This window comes from Carassius gibelio, chromosome B19 (assembly GCF_023724105.1).
Source record: "Carassius gibelio isolate Cgi1373 ecotype wild population from Czech Republic chromosome B19, carGib1.2-hapl.c, whole genome shotgun sequence".
NCBI lineage: Eukaryota > Metazoa > Chordata > Actinopteri > Cypriniformes > Cyprinidae > Carassius > Carassius gibelio.
Window position 1 is genome coordinate 10,922,423 of NC_068414.1, and position 15,707 is coordinate 10,938,129.

The 15,707-nt window shown below is 38.1% G+C and overlaps 1 long non-coding RNA gene across 1 annotated transcript in view; it reads right to left on the reverse strand.

The window, feature by feature from the left end:
* The window catches only part of LOC127979308 (uncharacterized), a 45,685-nt gene extending 30,969 nt beyond the window's left edge, over positions 1–14,716 (reverse strand). Inside the window, exons 1-2 of the long non-coding RNA XR_008158773.1 lie at positions 14,511–14,716; positions 489–874 (exon numbers count right to left, since the gene is read on the reverse strand). This is a non-coding gene — a long non-coding RNA (uncharacterized LOC127979308). The remainder of the gene's footprint in view (positions 1–488; positions 875–14,510) is intronic.
* Between the last annotated feature and the right edge of the window lie 991 nt (positions 14,717–15,707).

Below are 15,707 nucleotides of genomic sequence, written 5' to 3' on the forward strand. Positions count from 1 at the left end.
AACATTAAACAGAAGTATCTTGAATGAGTTAAACCTGTATCCTGTTTTCTGGGTAACATTGAGAATATCACTATATATTGTTGCAACACCTCCGCCACGACCAGTCTGACGGGGCTTATGCTTATAACAGTAGTTTGGTGGAGTAGACTCATTTAGACCAATAGAATCATTTTGTTTTAGCCAGGTTTCAGTCAAGCAGAGTACAAACTATTAGCTGTGATCATTTCATTTACAATAACTGCTTTGGGTGTGAGTGATCTAATATTTATGAGCCCAAAAATTGTTTTTGTTCATTTACTTTACATTTTCCTGGTTTAATCAGGATACAATTTTTTTTTAGATCCTACATTAAATATATTATAAAATATTTTGACCTCACTATTCGGGGAACAGACAAAGTCTTAATAGTTTTTACAGCGCAAGTACTTTTATCATTTAAGCGCGTGGAACAAAAGTCATCATAAATAGTTATTTGAAAATTGTCTTACTAGTCACATGGAGCGAAGTGTCCTGGAGATGTTGTCAGAAAGCAGCTCCGCTCCGACTCTCCTGGGGTGCAGGCCTTCAGCACAAAACTAGGACGCTCCCAGAAAAGATTCCAGTAATTAACAAAGAGCAGATTCTGTTCTTTACACCATGACAACAACCATTCATTTAAAGCAAAACGTCTACTGAACCTTTCGTGTCCTCGTCGATACGTGGGCAGTGGTCCTGACACGGTGATCATCGCCGCGGGCATTGTGCTGCGAACCGTCTCAATCAGGCTCCTGATGTCCCTCTTCAGCGTCTCCGTCTGCTGCAGCGCGGTGTCGTTAACCCCGGCGTGAAGCACGACCGCTCTGGGGCTCTCGTCGGCCTTCAGGATCATGGATATCTGGGCAGAAACATCGAGAACATGATAACCAGGGAAACAATGAGTGTGTACTTTACCTTCGGCTAACGTAGCACGGACATGTCGGATAATGGAGTCTCCAATGATCACGTCCCGTCCCGTCTAGTGGAGGGGAGCGGAGCGGTTCTGGGTGGATATCATGTACAGTATAAGCTAATAGCAGACCTGGGAGATCAAAATAAAACTAGTGATAATGAGGCACTCTGATTGTTTTTGTTGTAGAATACGGTAGAGGATATATTCACACGTTATAGAAACAGAAACGATGGTGTATAAAATTGATTTTTAAGATAAAATATAGTTGATAAAAAGAATATAGTGATGGAGCTCAAACACAGTGCAAACGCCAACAACAAACAGGAAGTGATGTATATATCCAAAAATAGTTCATGTAAGCGGCCAGTAAAAGTCATAATGGGTGATGAATAAAAATGGGGGGAAAATAATAAGAAAATCTCCAGATTGGTGACGATATGCCATCATGGTTAATTAAAGAGAAGAGCTGACTGATGTATATTTCAGTGCTAATTAGTATCATGTCTCAAAAGACACAAGTGATTAGATTCCTAAAATGTCCCTGATGGAAACTGTTAAATTGCTAAAGAGCTGTTCAAGGGTTTTTCTTGGTATTTTTTAGAGCCAGAAACAGCAGAATTATTCTTCTCAATGGTTTCAGAGCTTCACAACCAGATGCTTGAAAATCCCCTATGGGACGAGAAGTTTCTTACACGACAGCTAAGATTAAACTAATTAGGATTTGCCTTTTTTTAAAGGTCTTTGAAAAGACTCTAGTGTATCGCATGGATTGTGTTAACTTAGACAAACTATCGTAACATTTAATTTTAGTAAAATTAAAATTCTGTCATCATTTACAAATTTTCCAATGCCATATGTCTTTCTTTTTTATAACCCTACAAAGCCTACTGTATCAACAAGATTAACACTTAAAACCTTAATTTTCACTTAACAGTGAAAAACCTGTTACATACAATCCACTAAATGCCTTCTGTCATTTCAATGATAAAGAAGTAAAAGCAATTTAATATGATTGTAAAAACTGTGAAAACTTCTTTACTGACATAATTTTGAGAATACATGTTCACACTTGTTTGGGGCCCAATTCTCATTAGTAACTATCTATTAACTACAACTTTTGCATTAGAAAACTCCTAATTTGCTGCTTATTAATAGTAAGTAAGGTAGTTGTTAAGTTTAGGTATAGGGTGGATTAGGGAATCTAAAATCAGATCAGGCTGAATTAAGCATTAATACTGCATGTACTTAATATACTAATAAACCGCCAATATGGTTATATTGTTATACTTCAAAATTAACTCTCACTGTACTTGATCCATACATCATATTTAGACAAATCATGTTAAAATGTATCTAATATGATCAATTAGGCTTTTGAGAAACAATTAATATGTATATGTACTTTTAATAAGTAGCCTGCTGTACTATAATACAGATTTCATTGATTTACATTACAAGCTGTCAGAATTTCGTCTTACTTTACTTACGTGTATCTGGTACATAAAACATCCTAACATGCCTGGTGAACTTCTGATGCTCTTAAAAATTGAGGACATGATAATTGCAACTCCTTTTTACAGGTATGGGAGGCTAATTTTGTTTGAATGACTTGAACTTTTAGTCTTCCTCATAGATGATGCACTAACTCTCTCCTGAATCATTCAAGAGCACGTATACAATACAATAAAGTCACTTTTTTCACATTTAGAACATGTTAAATCCTTTTAATGACTTGGTTAAGCTCACTGCATAGCTGCAGTTAAGCCAAAGTCCATGGCAACCGTATCTCAGAGAGTCTGGGGAAGACAGAATAGCCTTTTGTTCTGGGAGCTCAAACAGACTGTATTGCACCGGTTCTTTATTCTTTTTCTCTGTTGTAAATGAATGGGAGGAAAATCAAATAGTGCGACTAATAGGCTGAATTCAGAACAGGTGCAGGGGGAATGTAGCCCGCAATTACTCAGAGGCTTAGTTAAACAACGCAGAGAGTGTGTGTTTGTGCCTGTCTTCAATTTGCACATGGCACACATGCCACTAAAAAGTCCATTTTGCATTGGGGTGTAAAATGTAACTGCCAATACCCTGGACGTGCCGAGGGTTTGTCAGGGGGAAGTGTTCATTGGTAAATACAATATGGTGCAGTGGCTCTGTGGATTGTAGAATGAATAGCTGATCAAAAACTAGGTAGACTAGAAAGCTGGATTGATTCCTGGAAGATACAGTATTACAACATGTTGCAATAAAAGTACAATGGTTTAAAATTGATCAGTTGTAAGGAAATCACACTAGGACAGCTCAATTTCCAAATACTGCTGAGAGGAAGACACTAAGGCCCAATCCCAATTCTATTTTATAGATAATATTAATAAAATCTAATTTTAATAAAAAAATATTTTAGCGATGTTTTGCAAACATTTCTTTGAGTAACATGAACGTTAATATGAACTCACAATTGAATGTAACAAAACAAATGATTACTTTTCATTAAAATCTTTATTTACAAAATGCTTACATTTATGTGTCTTTTTGTTCGCTCAGGCATCCATGTTGCTGAGATAATTCATACCCATTAGTTTGAAGTGTGGTCCCGAAAAAATATTCATTTGAAAGGCTGCCTGGCCCTTCCCGTACCCCAACTCCTCCAACCAAAAGAGAATCGAGACACCCTTAACCCTTCATGTGAATGTGTGAAAGGGGTAGAATTGGCATTGGGCCTAAATCATGTGCTACAAAACCTTTGAGCTGCTCTCTGTCTTCCAACCATACAGCTAGTCTTCTAAAGGACTGTTTGCTTCTGGTGTTTTGAGCGACAGGGACTGTTGGCGACTGGATGTGTTCCCAGTTTCTCTGAAAAGCAATTCTACATTCAGTTATTATACTGTGAAATGTGTCCTGTGTCAGAATGTCTGTCTTTGGTCTGAGTGACTCCACCCACTGCCAGTTTAGCTATTTCAATACCCTAGGTTGACAGTTTGTGAGAAATCGCAACCTTTATACAGTAAGCCAGTGGTTCCCAATCCTGGTCCTGGAGAACCCCCAACACTGCATGTTTTTGGTGTCTCTCTTATCTGACACATTTGAGGTATTGGGCTATGTTCAAAATGGCATACTTGTTTACTACATACTGCCCAGTACACAGTGTATACTGCCTACTATTTTTCTAAGAATAGTGTGTGAAAGAGTATAGAATAAGCAACAAATGTTTCAGAGAAGCATGCTAAAGTGTTGTCACATGACAAAACATTAATTCAGCACAGCTGCTGAGGTTGTTACCTCACATAAATGTACTTAACATTATTTCTACAAAGGCTTATTAATTAAGGATTCATACTAGTAAACAATGCTATTTTGCCCAATTGAACTCAGTTTATAATTAATGAACTTTACATACTGAGCAGAACTAATAATAATTGTGTACATAGTAGTATGCAGTAACATAGTGTTTAAATTATCATTCTTAAAAATATTATTAAATTAATGAAACTTTATTGGTACAAAAACCTCCCGATACCTATACTGATAACTACCTACTAAACACTGTATTAAGGAGATGTTTTATTTCAAAGTTTCAAACATTTCTTTTATTTTTATTGAAAATAAATGCCTTTCTGATCTGATATGTGGTGGGAATAGAAGCCTAGAACAAGTTCTGGTAAGGGGTCACTCGTCTCAAAATCTTTCATCACACGTCTTTTACCCACTGGGCTACTGATATAATTGATGAATGGACATCATTTGCAGTGCTGTTTATCGCAGCCATGCATTGGTGGGTGGAGTTAATGTAAATTGTCTCTGCCAACAAATGATTTATATATTACTTTAATGTTTGTATTATTCAATATCGTTATAATTATCTGTACTGTATAAAGCACTATAGATATAAAGGTGACGTAATTTGACTTGATTGGAAATGTGCTGTAGAGATTAAAGTACAATTTATATCCTACTTGCGATATTGTTTTTGGATGCACGGGGATAGTTTGTAGTTTACAGTAATGTGTGTATAAAAGTGTTTTATAATTACTATCCCCTGTCTCCAGTTTACTCACGTTTGAAGATGAAACATTACATGGAGTCCGTTGCGTTCAGGGAAACAGTATCCAATGCAGTGTCTTCAGATGCATCAAATTTCAGCAAATGTAGCAGGTAATCAGGGCATTCCATGCTAACAGATCATTCACTTACTATTCACAGTATACACACAGCATACTGCAATATAGTAGGAGTTGCATGGTAGTATGCCATTCCGAACACAACTTCTGTACTGATTTCAGTGTACTTGAGTTATATTTAGCAGATTCTGATATTGTTAATTTGCACACTATGCACAGCATATATAATGGATACTGCAGAAAGAGTAGTATGATAGTATGGCATTTCGAACGCAGCATTGGAGTCTACACTAATGAGCTGATGAGTTAAATCAGGTGTGTTTGGATAGTGAGACATCTAAAATTTAAATTTTTGGGGGTTCTCCAGCACCATGATTGGGAACCACTATTATAACCCAACAAATATCCCTCCTACATGGCTCCTCCCACCGTCGGCTCCACTGTGGGCCACTGTTATCGATGTGGCCTGGGTCCTGCTGTACTCCTCCTCCTCCGGGTCCCTCCTTTCTCCTCCCTGGCTCCTCCCTCCTTCATAGCCCCCTGGTATCTGTCTGCCGACCTCCTCCTGGATATCCTTCCTCCTCTGGAAGATTCTTCCAAGTTCCCAGCCATGCCTCCCTCAGTTGTTTCTACAAAAATGACCTGAATGCCAGTTATTACACTGAATAAGATTTTATTTTCCATGCAAGCATTTTTGTTGGGTTTTAATTATTTTCAAGCAGAATACTGTAGCTCAACATTAAGCCTGCAAGGTTTTACTTTTGCAGAAAGCTGAAAATCATTACAAGGCTGGTGAAATGCTAAAACTTTACTTCAACAACAACAGCAACAACAACAAAAATGTCTGAAATATGAAAGGAACGTGATTTGGTGTGCTTTATAATCCAAACTCAAAGCACCTTGCAGGTTTTACTTTGAACTATGTCAACAATCTGAAACAAGCTGTGACTTGGAATCTTTACTAAAGATTATTGCTATGAAGCATGACTCCCTTATACTGCTAACAAAATCTAGTAACAACTCCCCTATTTCAGCTATGATATCAGTCTTTTAATTAATAATAATAATAATAATAATAATAATAATAACAACAAAATGCTTTCGTTGTTTTACAGTTCAATTCAGATTACATCCACCAACCTCTAAAGTGGCATGTGCCTTGAGACACTGATGGGCAAACGTGTGCTTATGTCAACAGCATGATGAGCAGTGCTTCAGGGGATTGTCAGCATACAAGTCTCTGGGTTGGCAGCTCTTACACGTCATCTCTATTGTTGTTAATCACTTACAACAGCGCTGTGCAAGGCTGTGCTAACCCATTTATCTTCATTACCGTAACTGTTAACATATCTTAACTGACAAACCAAAGTGAGGGGGCTATGTTTCATGCATGTGACTAAAGATAAAAGCATGTAGCCTATTCCATGTGGTAACATTTTTGCAGGGGGTTCAAAAAAAACAAAACAAAAAAAAAACAATACCAATAAATAGCAGTTGAGGAAGTTATATTGCTTTATGGAAATAGGATATGTTGTTATTGTGATTGTTATCCTCATCATATTCTCTTTTTTCACAGCACGCCTTAGTAACCTTTTAATACATGGTGTCCACTGCAGCAGACATATCTGTTTAACCATTCTTGATGTGGTATTACATCCACACCACCATGGACAATAAGCTTTGACACTTAACCTTAATTCTCTGTGACTGCCCTCAACTGTCTAGGACTATGTTCTGCACATAAACTAAATACAAACCATATAAATATTATATATATAGACTTACACTGCACACCATTTTGTAAAAATTGAGACTATATTTGAAAAAAATATTGCATTTTGCAATTATAACATGCAGTAAAGTGTTTCAGCTATGCTAACATTAGTCTGTTTCTCTCTTATTCTGAGGTCACCGTAGCCACCAGATCCAGTCTGTATCCAGATCAGAGGGTCACTGCAGTCACCCGGATCCAGTATGTATCCAGACCATTTATTGTATCTATTTCCATTTATTTGATCTATCCATCTATTTATTTTTATTCAGGTTTAGTTTTATTATTAAAGCACATCAAGTATATGTGTGTAACATTATCAAGTATTATGTAGCATATAACCAGTGTTGGGTAGTAACAAGTTGCTAGTTACTAGTATGGTGGACAGAAAGACATATGGTCCCCCCCAAAGCAGACTGAACACCTTCAGCAGCATGGAGAGCCCCATCAGAGTAAGCAACAAGAGCTGTGCCACCCAGTAAGAGTGTTCAGGACAAGGGATAGCTCCAACACAGGTGTTCACCTCTTCCCCTCTGACAGGGAACCTCAGCTGCAGGCTGTTAGGGACAATCAACCACCACCACATAAAATGGAACAGAGAGACTTCAGCAGTGACTTAGCTAGGGAGACGAGCAGATGCTGAATACTGGATAACCCTAAACCCAGACACAGTACAAATTGCTAAGGACAGAAGCTCAGTGGGGTTATGAACACTGTTAATGACCCCTCCATATTTTATGTCTTTCTATCAGAGAGTTACAGTTTTACCCATGGCCTCTCCCTTATTGAGAATTAAAGAAAAATAAGTTATGTTCCACCAAATACCTGCCTGGTGGATTATCTATGTGGACAACTTTAGCAAATTTCACAAAATCTTGTATTCAAGGGCTAAAACTAGTTAAGGTAATAATATTATTTTTTGCAGTAACTATTATTGTAACTATTTACTAAGATTTCAGTTAGCATCTATAAAAAAGTGTACTTTTTTACAATTGCATTGTGATTGGCCGAATGCCTCAAGCACGTTACAGAAATTTTACACCCCTTAACATATGCCTTCTCCCAGGCCACCAACACGATACTCAGTCCAGCTACTCTGCTCGTGCACATACCATTATTGGTTCTCTTTTAGCAGTTCAGTCAATGTACTGTAACTGAATAACTCGGGATATTGGTTTATTTCATGTGAGAGGGAGTGTAAGGCACGTTTATAAACTGAATAACTTAAGTAATTTGTTGATTAGTGCGTACTGGAGACGTGAACCTTTTCAATGATTCAGTTCAATTTGGTGAACTGGTTCTTTCTTTGCGTGTACATTTGGGCAGCATTATTCAAATCTTCCCATATAGTGATGAGCCGTTTTGGGTGGGGGGGGGTGGGGGTGTATTGGGGGTTGACTTAACTTTTATAAAGAGTATCTCTTTGGATTTGAGACTTTAGTCTTTGCAACTTTACAGATATTCGTTATGTACCAAGAACTTGCAACACTCCAAAATTTAAATAGCATCATATGACCCTTTTAAATAAACTAAAAAAAACAAACAAAAAACTTCTGACTGCGATCCAATGCACATTTTGGTCATGATGTGGCAGAAATATATTGTTAGTAACATTTTAGAAATAATTTTATGGAGAAGACATGCAGTAAACTACTGTGGGGTGTGAAGTTGTATTAGGTAATAGAATAGTGCAACTAATTGTTGTTGTCAGAAAGTAGTAAGTAAAGTAATATTTTAATTACTTGTAAGAAGTAATAAATTAAATTTAAATTTTTGGAGTAAACACAACACTGCATATAACATACATAATGTATTACGCCTATGGCTAATTGCATGCAGTTTCTATTCGATTCAGCTTCTCCTCATCAGTCTCATAATAATGCTTCGGCTCATTAGTGAGTTTCTCTTAGGGATTCAAAAGTACTCAGAAGAGGACTTCTAAACTGTCCTAGGTTCAGAAGGTTATTTTAGTATTAAAATGCTTTGATAATTACTGAAAATTAATGCTAATGCAATATATTTAATACAATGAAATTTTAAGAAAATCTTAACGAATCCAAATATTTGAACTGTGGAATAGTAGAATACATATTATATTATAATACTGAGTACCTAGACTTTCACTACTAACCTACGCCATGTCCCTCTGACCTCTACTACTATGCTCTCTATTCCAGTTGGTCTCTGGAACTGCCAGTCTGCAGTTAACAAAGCAGACTTCATTTCTTCTATTGCTACTCATTCCGGTCTCAACCTCATGACACTGACAGAGACTTGGATCAAACCTGAAGATACTGCCACCCCTGCAGCCCTCTCCACTAATTTCAATTGTTCCCACACTCCTCGTACCACTGGGAGGGGTGGAGGTACGGGTCTCCTTATATCCAAAGAATGGAAATTTGATCTTCACCCATCACCTACAGGTACTGGTTCATTTGAATCACATGCCATTACTGTAACCCACCCTGTTAAAATCCACTTTGTGGTCATTTATCGTCCCCCAGGTCAACTGGGAAACTTCTTGGAGGAGTTGGATGTGCTGTTATCAAACTTTCCTGAAGATGGTACTCCTCTGGTACTGCTTGGTGACTTCAACATCCACCTAGATAAACCCCAGGCTGCTGACTTCAAAACTCTGCTCACCTCATTTGATCTCAAGCGAGTGTCTACTACAGCGACTCACAAATCAGGCAACCAACTGGACTTCATCTACAGGCACTGTTGCTCTGTGGACACCTCTTCAGTTGGTCCACTGCACACCTCTGACCACTTCCTCATTACTGTTAACCTAGCACTTACTCCTGAAGTGGCACACACTCCAACGCAGGTCACCTTTCGATGGAACCTACGCTCACTTTCTCCATCTCGCCTATCTGCTGTGGTTTCATCCTCACTTCCTCCACTCTCTCAGTTTTCTGCTCTGGACACTAACAGTGTAACAGACCGGTATCCCTTCTTCCATTCATTGCAAAGACACTCGAGCGAGCTGTGTTCAACCAGCTTTCTATGTTCCTTGTACAGAACAACCTCCTGGACAGCAACCAATCTGGCTTCAAAAGTGGCCACTCAACTGAGACTGCTCTGCTCTCGGTTACTGAAGCCCTCGGTTACAAGAGCAGCTTCAAAATCCTCGGTACTCATCTTACTGGACCTGTCTGCTGCTTTTGACACTGTTAATCACCAGATTCTCCTGTCCACCCTCAGAAAGATGGGCATCTCTGGAACTGCTCTCCTGTGGATTAAGTCCTACCTCTCTGACAGATCCTTCAGTGTGTCTTGGAGGGGTGATGTTTCAAAGTCACACCACCTTGCTACTGGGGTTCCTCAAGGCTCAGTACTTGGACCACTCCTCTTCTCCATCTAAATGGCTTCTTTAGGATCTGTCATTCAGAAGCATGGCTTTTCTTATCACTGCTACGCTGATGACACCCAACTCTCATTCCAGCCAGATGACCCGACGGTAGCTGCTCGCATTTCAGCCTGTCTGAGTGAAATTTCTAGCTGGATGAATGACCATCACCTTCAGCTTAACCTTACAAAGACTGAACTCCTGGTGATTCCAGCTAACCCATTGCTTCATCACAACTTCTCTATACAGCGGTGCTCGTCAACCATAACTCCTTCGAGGACAGCCAGAAACCTAGGAGTTGTGATGGATCATCAGTTAAGCTTCAATGACCACATTGCTACAACGACCCGGTCTTGCAGGTTTGCCTTATACAACATTAGGAAGATTAGACCCTTCCTGTCAGAGCAAGCAACCCAACTTCTTGTCTAAGCTCTTGTTCTCTCCAGACTGCACTATTGTAATGCTCTCCTGGCGAGCCTTCCTGCATGTACTGTCAAGCCTCTGCAAATGATCCAGAATGCAGCAGCGAGGGTTGTCTTCAATGAGCCAAAAAAAGCTCATGTTACTCCTCTCCTCATCAGGTTACACTGGCTACCAGTACCCGCTCACATCAAATTCAAGGTACTGATGCTTGCCTACAAGACGACCACTGGCACGGCACCAACATACCTAAACTCACTGGTTAAATCTTATGTGCCCTCCAGAAGTTTGCACTCTGCAAGTGAACGACGCCTTGTGGTGCCATCCCAAAGAAGTTCAAAATCACTCTCACAGACCTTTTCCTGGACTGTGCTCAGCTGGTGGAATGACCTCCCAATCTCAATTCATACAGCTGAGTCTTTACTCATTTTCAAGAAACATCTAAAGACTCATCTTTTTCGCCTGCACTTAACCAACTAACACCATCACTTTTCCTTTTCTTGTCTTTTTCATTTAATTAAAAAAAAAAAAAAAAAAAAAAATATATATATATATATATATATATATATATATATATATATATATATATATATATATATATATATATATATATATACCTGGCGATGTGTTCTATACTAGACTAACTGAGACTTGTCATGGCACTTGTATACTGTTGTTCTCTTGTTGACCTGACTGCTCCTATTGTTCTCATTTGTAAGTCGCTTTGGATAAAAGCGTCTGCTAAATGATTAAATGTAAATGAAAGTTTTTATGCACAAAGGATTGGAATATCCACTGCACTCATTTACTGCACTAGACATATGTGTTACATTCTCTTTCACACACACAGAATCTGGAAATTATTGCTTTAAAGTAAAAAAAAAAGAAAAAAGAAAAGGATTAAAAAAAAGAAACATACATATATTTCTAATCCTGCTGAGATTCAGTAAGTCATGCATCAAAGGCTTAATTTCCTGTCCACAGAACTGAGTCTAAATGGACCCTGCCTGGGTGCAGTATCTTCACAAAAACATTTGGATTTATTTAGAAAGTGTGTATTCCATCATGGTCTTCTGAACCCGCTTCAGGTAGGTATTAAAGGGGCTTAGATGGGGGCAAATACTGAGAGCAAAGGTTTCTCTTTTAGCCACACATACACCAGGTCTTTGTTTAGGCTTTCACTCCTGGATTAACCAAGTCTGTGTGCAAGGGTGGCAATTTGTTGTACTTTAATGAGAGATGTGAGTGTTTTTGCTCATGATTTGAATGGTCATACAAATCATTTGACAGAGGGCAACATGGATGGATTGTGTGTCATTCATTATCAAAAACCGTGATCAAAATACAAAGTAAAAAATAAATAAAAATAAATTGATAAAATGCCTTAATTCTAAGAAAATTTCTTCTTTGGTTTTCTTTTTTTTTGAGAATTAGTCTGCGACTTTTAGCTCATATTTCACAATCGTGAAAAATGTCATAATTGCAATTGCACAATTGGAATTAGAAGAAAAAAAGTCTGAATGACAAATGTATTTTTTGCAAATCTGACTTAATTTATCTGAATTGTTAGTTTATTTCCTGCAATTCTGAGTTTATGACTCACAATTGTGATTTATTTGTCACATTTCAGAGAAAATTAATAATTGTGAGTTTTCACAACTTATACTTCATTTCTTGGAGTTCTGGATTTATTTTATTGCGATTGTGAGGTTATATCCTTCAACTTTTTATCTCAAGTTTGATATTATGTTGGGTCACCACTTGATTTCTAAAGTAAAATATCATGTTGTGGTGCAAAACCAGTGGAGAACTGGAGCCCAAATTATTGTTGTAGTGAATAAGAGAGTGGAATTAAACATAGCCAAATATTCTGATTTCCCAACCCATCTTCTTCACAGAAAATTTCTCCTTGAGGAAGTATTTGATTGGGTGTGGACGTCTTGCTAATGTCACCTGTCAGGATGCGATGCTTCTAGCACTTCATTCCACATGAGAACATGTGTTGATAAAGGTATAACAACCCTGCTGCACTGCATCAGAATGAAGGGCTTTTAAATGGCTTGTTTTTCAGCGCAGGTGACAAGGTCAGGTGATTGCAAAGCAGAGACTTTAAAGTACCCCTGATACCCGAGGTGGATCAATCACAGTAATTTAAGTGAGGAGAGGTGTGATAATGTTTGAAGAACCCATTATGAGTGAAAGATTAAAGAACATCCCTATTCACCGCAGCCTCCTGGCTTTGGCTAAACACTCTCTGGAGACAGACCACAGATAGGGAACTATTACCTTGTACACTGGAAATGGGGACAATGGATGAGACGCGGGGAGAAGTTTAATGACGACAACCCAGAGATGAATGTCAGAACATAAATACGGTGAAGATTTAACATCAGACACCAGAATCAGAGATTTTCCATTATAAACTGAAATTGGATTTTTTTTATATGACACCTTAAGAATCCAATTTAGTGGTTATGGGCATTAACGGTATAGATGGCTTTGTTAAGTAGCACTAGATGGGCTCACCCTTAGTAGAGATGCATCCGCTTCATTTGAAATCGTATAGCCGGCACACAATGACTCAAACCGTTGGCTGGGGTTTTGTGTATCAGGCTTGGCAGGTGGCTTATGTTTGATAAGCTTTTGCTATTTGAATACAAATGAGTAGATCTGGGACTGTTACTGTGAAACGCTTGATGCATTTTTGCCCATGATTTATCGGTTCATGTTTAAAGAGACTCTATGTCACAAATCTGATTTCTGGTATCTGTGTGAATTTGAATGCAGCAAAATGAAAATCCATGGTCTTATTTTCAAAACCATGTTCTGTTATCCATAAACGTGTTCCACCTTAACAGTTTCGGTCTAAACAGCTAAAAGCACAATGTTGGTAAATCAACCAGACATGGCATAATTAGCTCATTGTTTACATTGTCATTCCCGCAACAAAACCTTACAATCCATGTCATCCTGTATGATTTGAGAATGTTCCAAATATCACCCGCTGTTCTAAGTGACCTTAAATGTCTGAAGTTCTTACCATGCTCAATGTTAAGAATTTGCTTCAATATTCTTAAAATGTAGAAATAGTACATTCTTAAAACATGCCTTAATTTTACACTTTTTTTCCTTTTTTTTTTTCTTTTTTTTTTTTGTGAATTTATATATATATATATATATATATATATATATATATATTTTAGTGCACAATTTAAATGGGATTTTAAAGATACACATTCTTTAATTCAGCATTCACTTTGGATGCTTCATTTCAAGAGTATAAATTATGTTAAATGTAAAAAAAAAAAAAAAACCTCTTACAAGAAAAACACTTTTTCTAATGTGCTGTTTTGTCTCCTGATACTACATAACAATCCGACTCTCTCTGACCTTGTGCTGGCCTTCACTGAAATATTCCCATTGCTGTTCCCAAAAACATAATTACTTCAACTCTCCTTTGACTTTAAAATAAGTAAAAAAGAGAGAGAAATAATTAAAATTATGAAATGCCTAAAATCGTTATGGACCTAAAATAAGTGTTATATAGTGAATATAATGCTATGCTTCTACAGAATATAATTATTTTATCTTTTGTGGCATGTGCCCTGGACATGATTTTGTGAGACTTGTATATCACGATCATGGTTACATGGTCAGGTTTCACAATATAGCTGCATGATGGACAGATCTAAATTAAACATTAATCTTTCAGGATCAGTAGTAATTGTATGCAGTGTATACTGTTGTTCCCTGTAGCTGGTCCCCATGCATAGATAAATATTATAGTTATGAGTTCATGATTAGGTCTGGGAGCATTGTGCTTATTCTTACGGCGCAAAACTCACAAAAACAAACACGAAAAGACAGAAAGATTACACACACCACGCATTCACTCAGTGAAACCAAGGGAGAGATGATCCATAAGGTTACCTGCACAGCAGTTTCACATTACATGCCTTCCTCATGTTTGCCGAAGCGAGGTGAGTTTCTCAGAAGCTTTCTTTATTTCCCATCTCTAGTTCTCTGAGATGAAGCGGAGGGGTTGGAAGACGCAGGCTGGCAACCAGCGTGTCAGTCGCACCCCTGGGCTGTTAGCTGGCTCATCAAAACAATGTGTACAGGAAGGAAAAGAGTAAATTGTGCACATCCTCCATTGCAAATACAGAGAAGAGGACAGCTGAGTGGGTGTGAGCTTGGGGGTGGCAAGGAACATTTCTCCACAGGCTGATTCATATTGGTCACTCTGAGCGTTCACTTCCATTTTACACAGTCTGTTGACGGCTGGCATACTGCTTTAGCCTCCCCAAAACTGCAGCTGCACTTCCTGCGAGATGTGCTAATGTGACTGTATACATGCTGTGTGACAATTGGTTACAGTGTCCCACATACATAAATGTATTTAAGATAAACAGCATTGAGTGAAATTCAAACTGAGATGTTGTATAATCTGTAACACCAAGTCTTTAAGTCTTAAAGGGGTACTCCACCCCAAACGGAAAATGTTGTCATTAATCACATACCCCAGTACTAAGTGATTAATGACAATATTTTCATTTTGGGGTGGAGAATCCCTTTAACAGTTAGGGAGTGTAACAGGTAAATGTACGAAAATAATGGTTAAATTTATTTTAAGTCAAGTCAAGTAAAGTCTGCTTTCTTGTCATTTCTTCCACATGTACAGTACATACATACAATCAAAATTGCGTTACTTTCAGACCCCCGGTGCATACAGATAACATTGAGAGTAGAGCCTAAAAATCTAGATCACATGTAAAATGTAGATACAACTATACAATAAAGGAATGTAAAAAAGACATATAATAAAATTAAGAATAAAGTTAAATAAAGCAGCGCAAATCAGTGAAGTGAACAAACAGTGCAGCGAGTTCAGCTTCCTGACAGCCTGATGGATGAAGCTGTCCTTCAGTCTGCTGGTCCTGGCCTGGGGACTCTGCAGTCTCCTCCCTGATGGCAGCAGACTAAAGAAGCTGTGTGACAGGGATCACGTGTGATGCAGAGGGCTTTGCGGGTGAGACAGGTTCCATAAATATCCTGCAGGGAGGAGAGAGAGACACCAATGATCTTCTCAGCTGCTCTCACTATGCATTGCGGAGTCTTTCAGCAGGA